This window comes from Pteropus medius, unplaced genomic scaffold, assembly GCF_902729225.1.
Source record: "Pteropus medius unplaced genomic scaffold, Ma_sr-lr_union100, whole genome shotgun sequence".
NCBI lineage: Eukaryota > Metazoa > Chordata > Mammalia > Chiroptera > Pteropodidae > Pteropus > Pteropus medius.
This window is the reverse complement of record NW_024346062.1, coordinates 8,622,316-8,636,207: the sequence shown is the minus strand read 5'-3', so window position 1 is coordinate 8,636,207 and position 13,892 is coordinate 8,622,316. Positions and strand designations below refer to the sequence as shown.

Genomic DNA, 13,892 nt, shown 5'->3' with positions numbered 1-13,892 from the left:
CCTTCCTTCCTTCCTTCCTTCCTTCCTTCCTTTTTCCTTTCCCTAATATCTCACATCGGATCCCTGTAAATTAAAATATTGCACGTCCTTCAGAATTGCTCCATATATTTTTACTTTCTCCTAATCCGCTTATACTTATATTCCTCAGGACTGTTCTTGTAAACATTTATCCATATCATTTACCCTCTACACACCATTACCCACCTTCGCCTTAATCAATTGCTTCAATAACTCAGACTTCATTGAGGAAATGGCAGCCATCTAAAATGATGTTCAAAGTTTACTCAATATTTTCCCCCATATATATACACAAATAAACATACCTATTTTGGCATCTATATTTTACTAAACTTTCTAATCTCAAAGGGAAGGTTGTGGTTTCTTCCCCTCTCTTAGAGCAGCAATCATATCCCCTTACTTTATAAAGAATAAACGTCATTTTCCTATATATTCAAACTCTCCCTCTCTGCTAGCTCCTTTATTCCTCCCCGCTCTAATACTCTCAGATAACCCATCCTCTGCTCCCACTCCACTGCTAAAACAAAATGAAACAAAACAAAAAACCCTCATCTTGACCCTAAGTCATTTTTAAGTTACAACTATATTTCCATTCTTATTTTTATGACAAAATTTCTGCAACAGATTTTTGGACACCTTTCTTGCCTCCATTTCTTCAAACCAAAATCTTTTGACTTTTGCCTCACAACTTGACACCTCTTGATACTTCAAAGATTAGCAATAGCCTTCTAACTTTTGAATCCTCATAAGTTTCCTCTCTTTCTTCTTCACAAATTCTCCTTCCCTTATCTTTCTTTAGATCACTTTCTCCTGACTCTTCTAAGTCTCTGACTCTATTTTCCTTCTCTGTTTTTTGCTACTCTTCATTTGCTTACTTCTAAAATGCCAGAATTCTTCAAGATTTTATCTTCTTATTCTATACACTCTATGGGGAAAGATATTCTGACATAGATGTTTTAGAGAAATCTTTTGACACAGCTTCTTCAACTCTGTGATTTTAATATGGATAATAACTCCTCATAAAGCAATTACTAAATGTTAGTACTTTTTAAAGAAACCAGTTCTAATCTCTCCATTTTGTACCATGGATATTAAAAAAAAAATTTGTTCCATCTAAGTGTCCCATAAATGAAAATGGAAACATCAAATTAATAAAGTCAAAATGTTTTCTTCACACCCTGGTAGTCTAATCTTACTATATGCCTTCTCTATGTTATGATAAATTTTAATCTATTCACCAAACTTCATCTGCCTTTGCCCTTTTGACTTATATTTTTAACAGTTTTCTGGGCATATCTACATAGATGTCCTACTGGTTCCTCAAGTCAACAGATCTGAAAACGAATTCATTTTCTTCCTTTCCCATGCTGACAGTCCCCCTTGTAAACTTTTCTTGGTCAACAGCACCAAGATAAGCCCAGCCATCCCAATCACAAACCCAAGAACCATCTCTGATTTCTCTTTATTTCTCTTTCCTCACATTCAGCAGCTCATTAAACACGGTCATTTATGCTCTCCTTAAAAATCTGTCAAATATGTCCCACTTTTCTACCCTCAGTACATGGTTGGAGTTCAAAGCCCTCAGCATCTTTGAGTGTATAGGATCCTAACTGGTCTCTTAATAGGATTTGACTATCCTTTAATCCATGCTCCATGCCAGAAACATTTTTCCAAGAGTAAATCTGATTGTGTTACTTCTCTGCTTAAAACTGTGAATGATTTTCTACTGGCTCTGAGAATATGTTCTGCTTCTCTTTTCAGAGCCATTATTTGACACTCTCTCACATGTATCCTGAAATCTGACCATATCATACTAAGCACAATTCTTTTAACAAGTACAGTCTTAATGGTTCCCTGATTTTGCAGATGCTCTTATTTCTTCCTGCCTAGATCTATCTAATGAATGCTTAATTAGTTCAGTATTCTCACTGCACCTTAAATACACTTTCATGAGTTCATGTGTCATACACTACTGCAATCATTTCTTGTAATGTTTTCATTTTCTTATGCTAAAGTTGTTTAAGGGATAGTATTTTATTTGTCTTTGGATATCAAGTGCATAGCAGAATGTGGACATTTGGTACTTAGGAAATCTTGGTGAAGAAATAAAAGCAATCGCTATGCACATTTGGATAGTATAAAATTTTCTGATTATACTCCTTTGAGAAAACAAGTCCATGGCAGAGAGGTGAATGTATGTGTGTTATTAAATTTGAATCAAGAGCAAATCTTGGATGGTACTGGACTTTTGGCATGCAAGAAATGAGCTCTTTCAATTGGACGCTCATTTTATTACTTTACTTAGCTAGGATTAACCTCCCTTATTCTCTAACATTTTACCTGCAGAGTCAATCACTGGAAATTCGACTTCCTTTTTAATATTCTCTTTTAAAAACTCATTGACTAATTCTAAGCAATACAATCATAAGAGAGGGGGGGAATGTGAACAAAGGAATAATCTGATTTAATCATGATTATTTAAAAATTATCATAACAAAAGAGTTTTTAATGTGGTTATGAACTCACCCAACACAGATAGTTCACTAATTTGGGATTTTTTTAAGTTAAAAGGATAAACCTTGCTTTACCAAGATTTTGTAAGCATATAATTTTTCAATGCTGCAAAATAGAGTTGATCAACTGGTTTTTTTTTCCCCCATAAGGTTCTACTTTAAGACCTCCATATGCTCAGTTTTAATAATCTGCTTCCAAAACCAGGAACCATTCCAAATATGAGTTATGGAAATATTGTGCTTCTTATTAAAAACAACATGAAAAGAAATATCTAAAGTCCAGGTATCAATCTGTAAAACACATAGTGGCAGATCCATGTGAAAGGTTTGTATGAAGAATTACTGCTTAAAATCACTTTTACAGAGGCAATTTAACTCGTTTCACTAGAAGTGAAAATTGCTATGACAAATATGTCACTATGGAGGTCAAATGGTAATTTGCACATGCTAAACAGCTCAGCAGGAAATTACATGTGATCCTCAAAATCACTAGCATTCCCACCAGAAATCATTTTAGAAGACATGGAGGTCACATGGATTGTGTTAAGGATAAACTCTCAAACACATGTTCACCCTCCTCCTTGGGAGGAAGAAATTGAAGGTATGAAGAGAGGTATGATCAAGATGTTTGAAGTTGGAGAAATGTTGTAATTTCGTGTAGTGATAGAGAAAAGAACTAGAAAAAAGTGTCATCAGACACCAATAAAAAATATCTGCTTAACTTACTTGAATCTTTTGATACTATTTTATCATATAGCTTGTTATCAAGAAAAACATCATAACTTGTTATCAAAAAAATAATATAAAAAAAGAGAAAATATTACAGAGGATTATTTAAATATCACCTCAAAAAGGGTTGCTGTGGTATTTTAACAGATTTACTTCACCTGCACATACCTTCTGCAAAAAGTAGAATTTGAGTTAGTGGGCTGGTGCTCTTGTGGTCTGGATGGGTCTGCAGTGGAAAAGGAATGACATAGAGCAATATCCTGGATTCTTATACGTATTCATTAAAGAATATTGTATCTTGTTAATGATACTAGGTAAACAGAAGATTGTGAACACTGCAATCAAGTTATTGTGTTTCCTTTATTCCAATAGTAAAGTGCTGTGAAAAATCTGTCAAGGCAAAAAACCAAAAAAGAAGCAATACATTTTTTTTTTGACAAAAACTGTATCTATTACTACCTCATCTTAAAAAGCTTCTGCTTCTCATGTCTTTCCTCCAGTCCTGTATAATGATTCCTACATTTGAACATATACGCATCCACTAATTTATTCTTAATTGAGAACATATTTTGTCCCAGAGACTATGCTACATTGCTGACCAAGATACATAATTCTTCCTCAAGGAGTCTTTGGTTTAATGAGAAATATAAATGAAGGTGATAAGTACTAAAAGAAGGAAATTATAAGTTGCTGTAGGAGCACATAGCATAATCATCTAGCTCAATCTGAGTAATCAAGAAGACTTCCTGGAGAAAGAGACACCTAGGCTAAGATCTAAAGAGTGTCAGGATCTAAGGGTGGGGGCAGCAAAATTCCCCAAGTTAGGACAATACTATATAAAATGTCCTAAAAGTAATATGCAGCCTAATTCAATCAAGAAAACTAAACATGTTTAATACAGCTAAAGCATGGAACTCATGGGAAAACTTCTGAGTAATTAGGATGAATTGGTTGAAATCATGGAATACCTTGCGAGCCATAGTCCATTACCTGGATTGCAATGAGAAGCCTCTGGAAATTTTCCAGCAGGGCCTGGGGATCAGCTTTGCATTTAAAAACACATCTAGACTGGAGTATAGATGAGGATTGCCAAGCCTAGAGGCTGAGAGGCCCTTGGGAGACTAGCCCAGGTGAGACTTGACTGTGGTTTGGATGAGAACTATAGCAGTGGGTAGTTATAAACAATGTACAGAAAGAAACTACTTATATAAGATAGGGCTTAATAGAGGGATAGGGATTGCATATATATGAGTTGAGAGTCATAAGAACATAGATGCTATAGAAACTACAGCACAAATGAGTATATCAAGTGAGAAAAGTAAAGACCAGTGGAAACCCAAATTAAACTGGTAGTTAAAAGACCCTACAAAAGAGATAAAGAAAAATAACAGAACAGCAAGGAGAATATGAGGTTTCAAATTCCAAGAAAAGAAAATGTTTCAAAGGAATCCGTGGGCTATCGTGGTCAATGATCTTGAAAAATCAAGTCAGGTATAGATTAAAAACTGTTCCTCAGATTTAATAATAAAGACATAGATCTATGAACTTGGCAAGAACAAATTCATCAGAGTCCTAGAAACAGAAACAAAGTTATTTAGATTGAATGTAAGCAAAGGTGAGATGTAAAGGCAGTTGAGTGTAAATAAGCTCAGTAAATAAGTTTAGTCATCAAGAAGAGGAGAGATATACGTTAAGGTGGAGGGGCTCCGAGAGAGAGATGTTTGTATATAGGTATCCTTTTTAATATTGAGAGATATTTGAACTGTAAAATTTGATTATAAAGACAAGAGATTGAAGTAAAAAGAGAGATGGGATACCTGAGAAAAGAACAAGAATGCTCCTGACCGTGGGTAGCAGCATAATCATAGAAGTATTGTCACAGTTGTTAGATGGCACATAATTGACAGTTTCTTTATGAGGGCTTACATTTTCTCTTTGAAGTTAGAGACAAGATTATTTTTTGAGAGAGATGGAGGAGAAGGGAAGATCAGAGGTTCAAGGAACATAAAGAAGTGTTAAAAAAAAGGCATTGCAGAATGCAACAGAGGAGCCAACTAACGATACTTAGAAGTGTTGCTGGGCCCTGTTGAGGGACGTTGATTTTGAAGATCATGAATATTTAGTGACATAGATCTTCAAGTCCATTTAATTTTCACAAGCTGTGGAACTGCATTGACCTAGGATTGGCCCTAATTGGCCCTAATTTATCTAGCATTAGGACTTTTCATAAAAGTTATGATAGAAAGACAAGAGGATAAAATAGTTAAGGATATTGACAGCACATCTATGTTGGACTGGGAAAGGTGAAAACAAAAGCAGACTTGTTCAGACGGTAGAAGAGACAAAGGATCAGAAGTTCCCACATTTCCCAGAAACTATGTGGAAGAAAAAAGTAAATGGAAGAAAAGGAGACATAAAACCCAAGCATTATGAAGTTGAATGGTTGAATTTGATGACTTGGAAGAAATTTGGGGGTATAACATGATCTGATGTGCAGCAATAAAACAAGATAGCAAAAGTGGCTTATAGATAGAGGTTGCACTGACATTGAAGACAAGGAATTAAAAGCCCAGGTTATTGTTGAGCAGACAGGTCATGTAAGTGGATATTGAAGCCTCCTAAGAGGACGGCATAATCTGAGACTGAAACAAGTTCAGTGCTAAAATCTTCATTGAAAAAGGAGACAAAATCCTGAAAGATGCTTTCAGTAATTCCATAGTAATACAAATAAAGATCATGTCAAATGAAATTCTATCTCTTTCAGAAGACTATACTGAAATGATTCAATCAGCAATCACTGAGAAAATACTTTAACTCAGTGACATTTGCTATTTTTCACATGTATTGATGTTATTAGTACCTTTTTACTCTGAATTAAAATGCAATTTTAAATCCCTCTAGATTTCATTGAATTCACTGAGTCATATCTAACTAGTCATATGTAACCACAGAATATCTTTGGGCACCTAGTAGTCTAATAAAAATAAAATAATAAGATAATATGTTCTTTATAGGTACTTGCTCTCTACTCTATGATGATAATAATGAAGAATGCTATCTATGAGGAATTTAAGCTTAACCCAAATCACACCATTCAAATCGTTCCCAGTTGTCTTCATTCAAGACGGTTCTCTACATACTACTTTGTCTCAATAAGCAATTTGTCAGGGAATGATCAGTAACAGAGAAACAAATCTTACACCTACTGAAACTTACCCCTTGAAATACCCCATTATTGAAAGAATTAAAGTTAAACTATCCTTTAACCATTTAAAGAGAATGGAGAACATGATAAAGCCTCTTCTTAGGGCTAATCACTTGTATAAGCTCTTATAGTCTTAAGGCAAGATTTTCTAAAACTTGCAAGTTATTTAAATATGGATCCTTGAGTCCTATCCCAGATACACGGAATCAGTCTCCAACAGAATAACTAGAGAAGCTGAGTGTTTAACAAACCTCTCCAGTGATTTTTATTACCAGAAATGTTTGAGAAACAATAAAGAGCCTTCAGATATGTAGCCTTTGATCCCATATTAAATAGATCCAGGTTACAATATCTTTTGAGTTTCTAAAGAGCTTTTCTGCCATTTTCCTTTTTGCCAATTATCACTTATTTTTGTTACTGATGTTCATGTCTCAAGTAGTTTTTCTCTTCTAATAACAATGTATAAATTATTGCACTGCAGAAACTGAGATGGCCAACTTTGCTAGAATTCCAAGTGAAGTAAGAATATGTAGGCTCTGGTTGATCATCAGGGATTAGACCCATGAGTAAAAACTATAAACATTTTTAATTTAAAGATTTTGAAGTATCTATCTAGATTTTATTCACTTCTAGATTTTTATTCAATTGTCCAGATCATTGTTAAATAATTTATTCTAATACAAGTAGAAGTTTAGAGTTGAACAATGAACCCAGATTTGCTTTGGTTTGGTTTCTGAATCTTACCAAATATTTTAATTCCCATTCAGATATCTAGCATCACATGGGTACTGCCTAAATTCCATTTTTAAAAAATTATAGCTGGAGTAAATTACATTTGATGTAGATTAATTTATTTGACAGAGAGGAAAAAAGATTAAACAATTTACTTATATACACAAATTTCCCAAAGAGAAAACCTTTCAATATGGTTTCTTAATCCGATTGCTGAATTTCACAATTAAGCTAATTCTCTTATTTGGGTATCAGTCTTAAATCTGGATGTACTTTAATCTGGGTGACCTGGTGAAACCAGGAGAAAAAAAAGTAATTTAGGCATTAGGAGATGAACCTATTCTATTGGCTATAAAACTGAGATTTATAAAAACTGGGTTCTTTAGAGAAGTGAACAAACATTCAACAGTTGGTGAATAAGTGAGCATTTCCTGATGGTATAAATCTACTGTGGATTTGCAGTGATGTTAGAGAAAAATGAAGATGACTTTGCTTTAACTCTTGGTATTTATTGCCTGTTCTAAAGACTTTGGACTCCATATTTTCAGACAGGATCTATGTTCTTGTGAAGACTTGTTTAAAGATCCCTTGTCAGCTCTTTTGCTTAAAAAGAGAGGTTGAAGAGTTTTCTCGAATTGTAATTAAAGTCTCAAAGTAGTTGGCTTTCTCAAAATGCTGAGCCTCACCCTTCTCCAAGTTGTTTGTGTTAGCTTAACAGGGCCAATGCAACCTGTCCCCCTCTTCCTTGCTGTGCTATTGAAACACAGTAAGAAGACCCTTTGAGCCAACCATCTGCTCTTCAATTAAACTAGCAAGCATTTTCTTTTCAATAATTTATTGTGGGCGTCTTTTTGTTTCCAAGTAACTGTTGGTAAAAATTCATAAATTAATTGGGAAAATGAACTAAACAAAGACACAGTTTCACTTGTGAGATGGAAAACTTAGGGAAGCAAGGTACAACAAGACCATGTGGCATTCTTTGCCATAATAGTTGGCTCCATATTTTCCTAAACCCTATAATTTAGCCACTTTCCAATGGAGTATAAGAACAATTATAAGGATTGTGGCTATAAGTAAGCATGATGCAAGATTTACTAATAAATTGGACTGCTTTATAATTACCCGTGAAATAACAACACTTGACCCTGATTTATTTTGTGGGCTGCCTTTTTCTCTCTAAACATGTTGAAGTTGATCTTTTTTTCTTAAAACCAGATGTTTTAACATTTCAAAGAAGATGGATGGAATGCAAACTCAAGACCAAAACTGTTTTAGGTTTGCATTTGTTATTATTGTTATTAAAGAAAGGGCCAGGGCTCTACGCAAACTGGAAACAAGCCAAAATTCTCATTTAGATGACAGTGGCCATCTTGAAAATTTCTAAACATACAAACAGCTTTGTTTCCATTTTCTGCAAGCACAGGAGCAAGGAAATGTGAAAACTAAATAAAAGAATTATTCATCTTGAAGCTCAGTGTGATTTAATGACAGTCCATTTTACTTCACTTATATCTATTAAGTGGGAAAGGTCCTATTGTTTAGAATATGAAATTGAAGCTGTTAAGGTTTACTTAACAATAAAACTTATCAGCTCATGTTTATTTTTAAAAATATTTTGACAGACAATTATGTCTCTGTGTTTGTGACTGGCCCCTTTGACAACACAAGGAATTTACAATATCCTGGGAATTGGGAGTTGCGAAGTGTCCAAAAGTCTTCTCCAAAGTGAGAAAGGCAAAGGGCTCCTGTTCTGTGCTCTTGATTGTATCCAGCTGGTTTCAGAAAAGCAGCCACTCAGTCCACTCCAGGGCCAGAGCTCCTAGGTAGTGCTTCCAAATGGATAAGGACCAGGAGAGGGAGGTAAGAGATAAGATAGAAATGCAGGGACCCTGCTGATAAGTGCAGTGACAATAATAAGGAAGGCTGACAGAGTGACATGTGGAAATGCAAGTCCATTCTAAGCCAGAACAGAAAGAAACCTTTCCTAAATAATGATTACTTAAGTAATCTCTCTTCTCTAGATTAGATCATTGCATTAGTGCTTCATTTCACTTCATTTATTTATTTTAAATAGATGGCCTTTGCTAACTAACCAAGGTAAGTACTTAGGAGAAGTGGAATGACAGGACTTTTCTGATAGCATTTTCACAGCATCAGGTTATAATCACTGGTTTCTAGCTGGCAGAGAGCCCCTTGAGGCACCAAAGAATTAGCACAATATAGTTGCCTGGAGAAATGAAGGCAAGGCTCGTAAAACAATGCAGTGCTTTCCTGTTGCTACAGAATCATTGTTTGCCAAATTACCTTGAGGGAGAGAGACCTTCAGAGGGGGTTGTTTATGATTATTTATATAAAATGGAATGTTAAAGTAGAATAGAAAATATTTAATTTTTGTATGCCACCTTTCTTAGACAATGCACGTCACAAGACATTATAAAACAGTAATATATTGTTCTTGTATGTCCTAGGTAAACAAATACCCAGATAGACAAATACAATGACTAGTACACATCCAGCAATAACGTGATGGAGTCTCTGTTGCAAAGAAGAGGAATGTTGAACAGAAAGTGAAGATTGTTATGTTAGATTTATTGAGCTCTGGAATAGAAAGTGATGGAGTGGGAGTCCTTTTAGCTAAATATTTGGGTGCCTAGTATGCACTAAGCATGTTGTTGATATAATACCATGGTGAACACAAATAGAGTTCCTAGCCTCATGAACTCACAGTATACTGGAAAATGCCTAGAGTAACAAAGTATTACACTGTGATAAATGCCACAAAAGAGAGCTGCAGGGTGACAAGAGGAGAGTGTGATAGGGGACTGACTAGGAAGGGAGGAGAAGGCCTGCAAGAGGAAAGAGGAGTTGAGTAGAAGAGGAGGAGGCATAGGAGGCCTTCCCAATGGAAGGTACAGCCTGTATACTAGTCCTACATTGAGAGGCAGCTCTAGCAGGAAAGGGAACCAGAAGAAAGCCCACATAGGTGAAGGGTAAAGAGCAGTAAGGGTACACCTGGAGATGAGTGAGAAGAGCTGAGAAGGGGCCAAATCTTCTCAGCCTTGTAAGCTCTATTAAGGACAAAACCCCAAGAGCAATAGGAAGCCACTGACATGTTTCAATTGTAATCAGAAAATCCCAGGAAATGTGATTCAGTGTTGCTGCCCTGGTCTACAATTCAAAAACCCCCATTTTTCAAGAATCATGACATTATACATATTTTCAGATACTCTTTGCTCTTGGTCAAGTTAAGATCTCAATTAAATATATTCAACGGAGACCTAAACCCTCATGAACCTGAAGCTGAATTTATTTTGCCTTCTGCTCAGCGCATTAAGAAAGGGCCTAAACAAGATTCTTTTAAATGTCAAAAGTAGTAAATTTTCAATATTTTTTTCATGACAATAATAAAATAAACCAAAAAGGGCATTTTTGGGGGGGAGGGGGAGGGGTCCCTACGTGATTATTTTATAATTTCTCTTAAGCCATTTCTAAATTATGGAGAGAGGCTAATGCTTTTCTCTCATATGCTGATGGTAAAAGCAAATATTTACAAGACAGGTTGTCCAGGAAAGAAATAGAATCCACATATAATCTGTTTTTATTGAACTGTTTGCTGCTCAGTTTTATAAACAGCTGCTGGCCAAATGTAATTCGAACCCAAACCCCAAATTTTGTGCCTTTTTGTTGAAGGCAACAGAATATTTTGCTTAAATATGTCAAAGAAACTGTTGAGAGTCATTAACGGTTTTTGGTTGGGTTTGTTTTTCGGCAATTTGGAATTTCATTTTGAATCAGCCTACAGAACCATGTAGCAAAATAAAAATTATGTTGTTATAAAAGCTTAGTACAAGTAAATCAGATACATTAGAGTATGCACTTTCAATCACGAGTAGGTGGCACAAACATGAATCCCACTGAGAAATAATGAGATGTGTATACATATAAGCCTCCTGTGTATCTTTTTGAAAACATATCCCCAAAGAGAAAATGACATAAAACAACTTGCAATTAAACTTTATTTGATGCCAGATGAGAAACAAATGTTTTAGAAATTAATTTTTAATATAATAATTTTTGCTTTGGATGCACAGACCAGCAGCTTCTTTTAATTCACCAGTTTCTTAGCCAACATTTATTTCTAAAGTAACTCAATAGAAGCTGAAATTTTAATTGTATTTTCCCTTGATTTGTATATTTACTCTGTAAGATTTTTTGTTGGAGGGGATGAATTATTTCAACTTGACTTTAGAGGTCATGGGACATAGCGACATTATAAAACTAAATGTTTTCTTTATAGATATTTAAAGACAAAAAATAGCAGGTTTCTCAATCTATTATATGTAAATAGTTCACAAATTTTTCCAGTACTAAGGACTAGTTTTTTTTATGGATATCTGAACAGTACAGCAACTGCAGTTGAAACAGTGGTTCAACTACTAGGATCCCATTTTAATGGCCAAAAAAAATTAAAGATCTCTATCCGCAAGATAATAGACTTTATAGTACATTACTTATTGATTACAAAAAAAAGACAATGATAAGAATGCTATAATTAATCCAGTAACAGTTTTAATAGAATGCATGTTTTATAACCACAAACACTTTTGCACATATTTGAAAAACAGCACTATAAGTCTATGGTCATGCCACCCTGAACAAGCCTGATCCCAACTGATCTCGGAAGCTAAGCAGGGTCGGGCCTGGCTAGTACTTGGATGGGAGACCACCTAGGAAGACCAGGTGCTGTAGGTGTAAAAAATAAAAAAAAATAAGCGATTGTAAGCTGACAAAGTCCTTGCAATCTGTGAGGTCAACCTAGGGTTGCCCTGCCTAAAGAAAAAAACAAAGAAAAGAAAAAAGAAAAAAAAGAAAAACAGCTCTACAAACTATGTTCAAGATATACTAGTTATTCATTGTAAACGTAATGCTTGGTTCACATGTGAGCCCTTGCAGCCTCATCATAACTTTTCTGAAAAGCCCCAATGCTGGATAAATCAATACATAGATATTTATATGTACATATATGTGTGTAGATATTTACACATATATGTGTGCATATGTATAAAACCTATCAGAATATTACAAATACGTATATATGTGTATATATGTAAAATCTATAACAGTAGCCAATATAATATATAACCTCCATTAAAAGAACCCAAAGTTTTTAAAATTGTGACTTTTTTAAATATGACTTTTTGTGTAGAAAATCTTGTAGTGAAAGAGATGAGAAGGTAGAAGCAGTTTCTGCAAAACATCACTCAACAGGAAGTTAAGTTATCAGAATGAAGTCTTATAAGGTAATGATCTCATAACCATATATGGTATATATCCTAGTTACCATACAGATATGAAAGGTCCATTAAGGTTCCTTATCAGCTGTATATTGGTGTAATTTAGAGAGTTTGATAACATGAAGCTGAAATGCAAAAGCCTCCACACAATGCCCTGTTATCAGTCATCTAACCTTTGAGTTTAACCAGCCACAATGAGTAGACTTTCTCCTGTCCCTACCAGAGAACATTGTCTTCCTAAGTCATTTAACTGAAGCTATTAATTTCATTCTCATCTATTATTTTTTATTAACCAGAACACTTAAAAAGTATATCAGAATCCTAGAGTTAAAACAATATGGTGCAATATTATTGCTTAACAATTAAACAGTCTGAGTAGAGATTATTTCAGTAACAGTAATTATGTGATATAATGAGCAGTATCTATAGTAATCTCCCAGATTTTCAAATTGATCACATATATTGTTTAGCTCTTTTACAGAGATTTTCACAAATGATCGAGTTTTCATTTGTTTAGTTTCCATTACTAAGATGTCTTTAAACTATGCTGAATAAAATATTGTATGATTTTCTAACTTCCTTCTTACTAGAGCTGAAGATAAACCATCTGGACACTCATTAGGTGGCCAGGGACCAAGGTTAGCTTCCGGGAAGCTGTGCTTCACCCCAAATCAGGAGAGGTGAGAGAGCCAAAAGCCATATGAGAAAAGTAAGGTACAAAAATCTAGAAGAGGAGTTCAAAAGGGTTTTTGAGCAATGACATTAGAAACCAGAAGCAGTGCACTCAGAGCTCAGTTTGATGAGAAAGTTAGTATTAGATTTGGGAGCCATGGAATGAGGTGAGAAAAGTAGGAGTGCCTAGAATGTAATTTCAATTAGCAGCTGTTCTTCTGAACCAGCAGGACTTTTGCCTAGGTGGCCTTCCCAGGCTTAAAGAGCCAGGGATTGGTTGACTAAAACCAGAAGGCTAATTTCGGTTCTAAAACAATGGCTGTTCTCAGCTTGAACTTGAATTACTAATTCCACTTACATATTCTAATATTGGAAGATCCATTGAGTCAACATATATCCTGTTATTAAATTTATTATTGGTTTACGTAAATATTAACTTCTTCTTCTTCTAGGCTGTACCACCCTAGCAGGAACCTCAGGGCAAAGTTATTGTTGCCAGAAAGAAATTAGATTCTAACCTAGAGTTATCTGGGTTTTTACCCACACTGGGTCTCCTAATGTGAAATGTTTATTCTTTCACCTCAATAAGGAGCAATCAAATCATCCTCCTCCTCATCATCATCATTACTGTTATAATTAATTCCACTTTTTCCTCTCTTGATGTCATCATACCACCCAAATGTTAATTGGACCTCTCCTTTGGGTTTCATCATGGTTCAAGAAAGAAGA

The 13,892-nt window shown here is 34.9% G+C and overlaps 1 pseudogene; it reads left to right on the top strand.

Moving 5' to 3' along the window:
• The first annotated feature begins 11,830 nt into the window (after positions 1 to 11,830).
• Positions 11,831 to 11,949, top strand: LOC120612653 (uncharacterized; annotated as a pseudogene).
• The last annotated feature ends 1,943 nt before the right edge of the window (positions 11,950 to 13,892 follow it).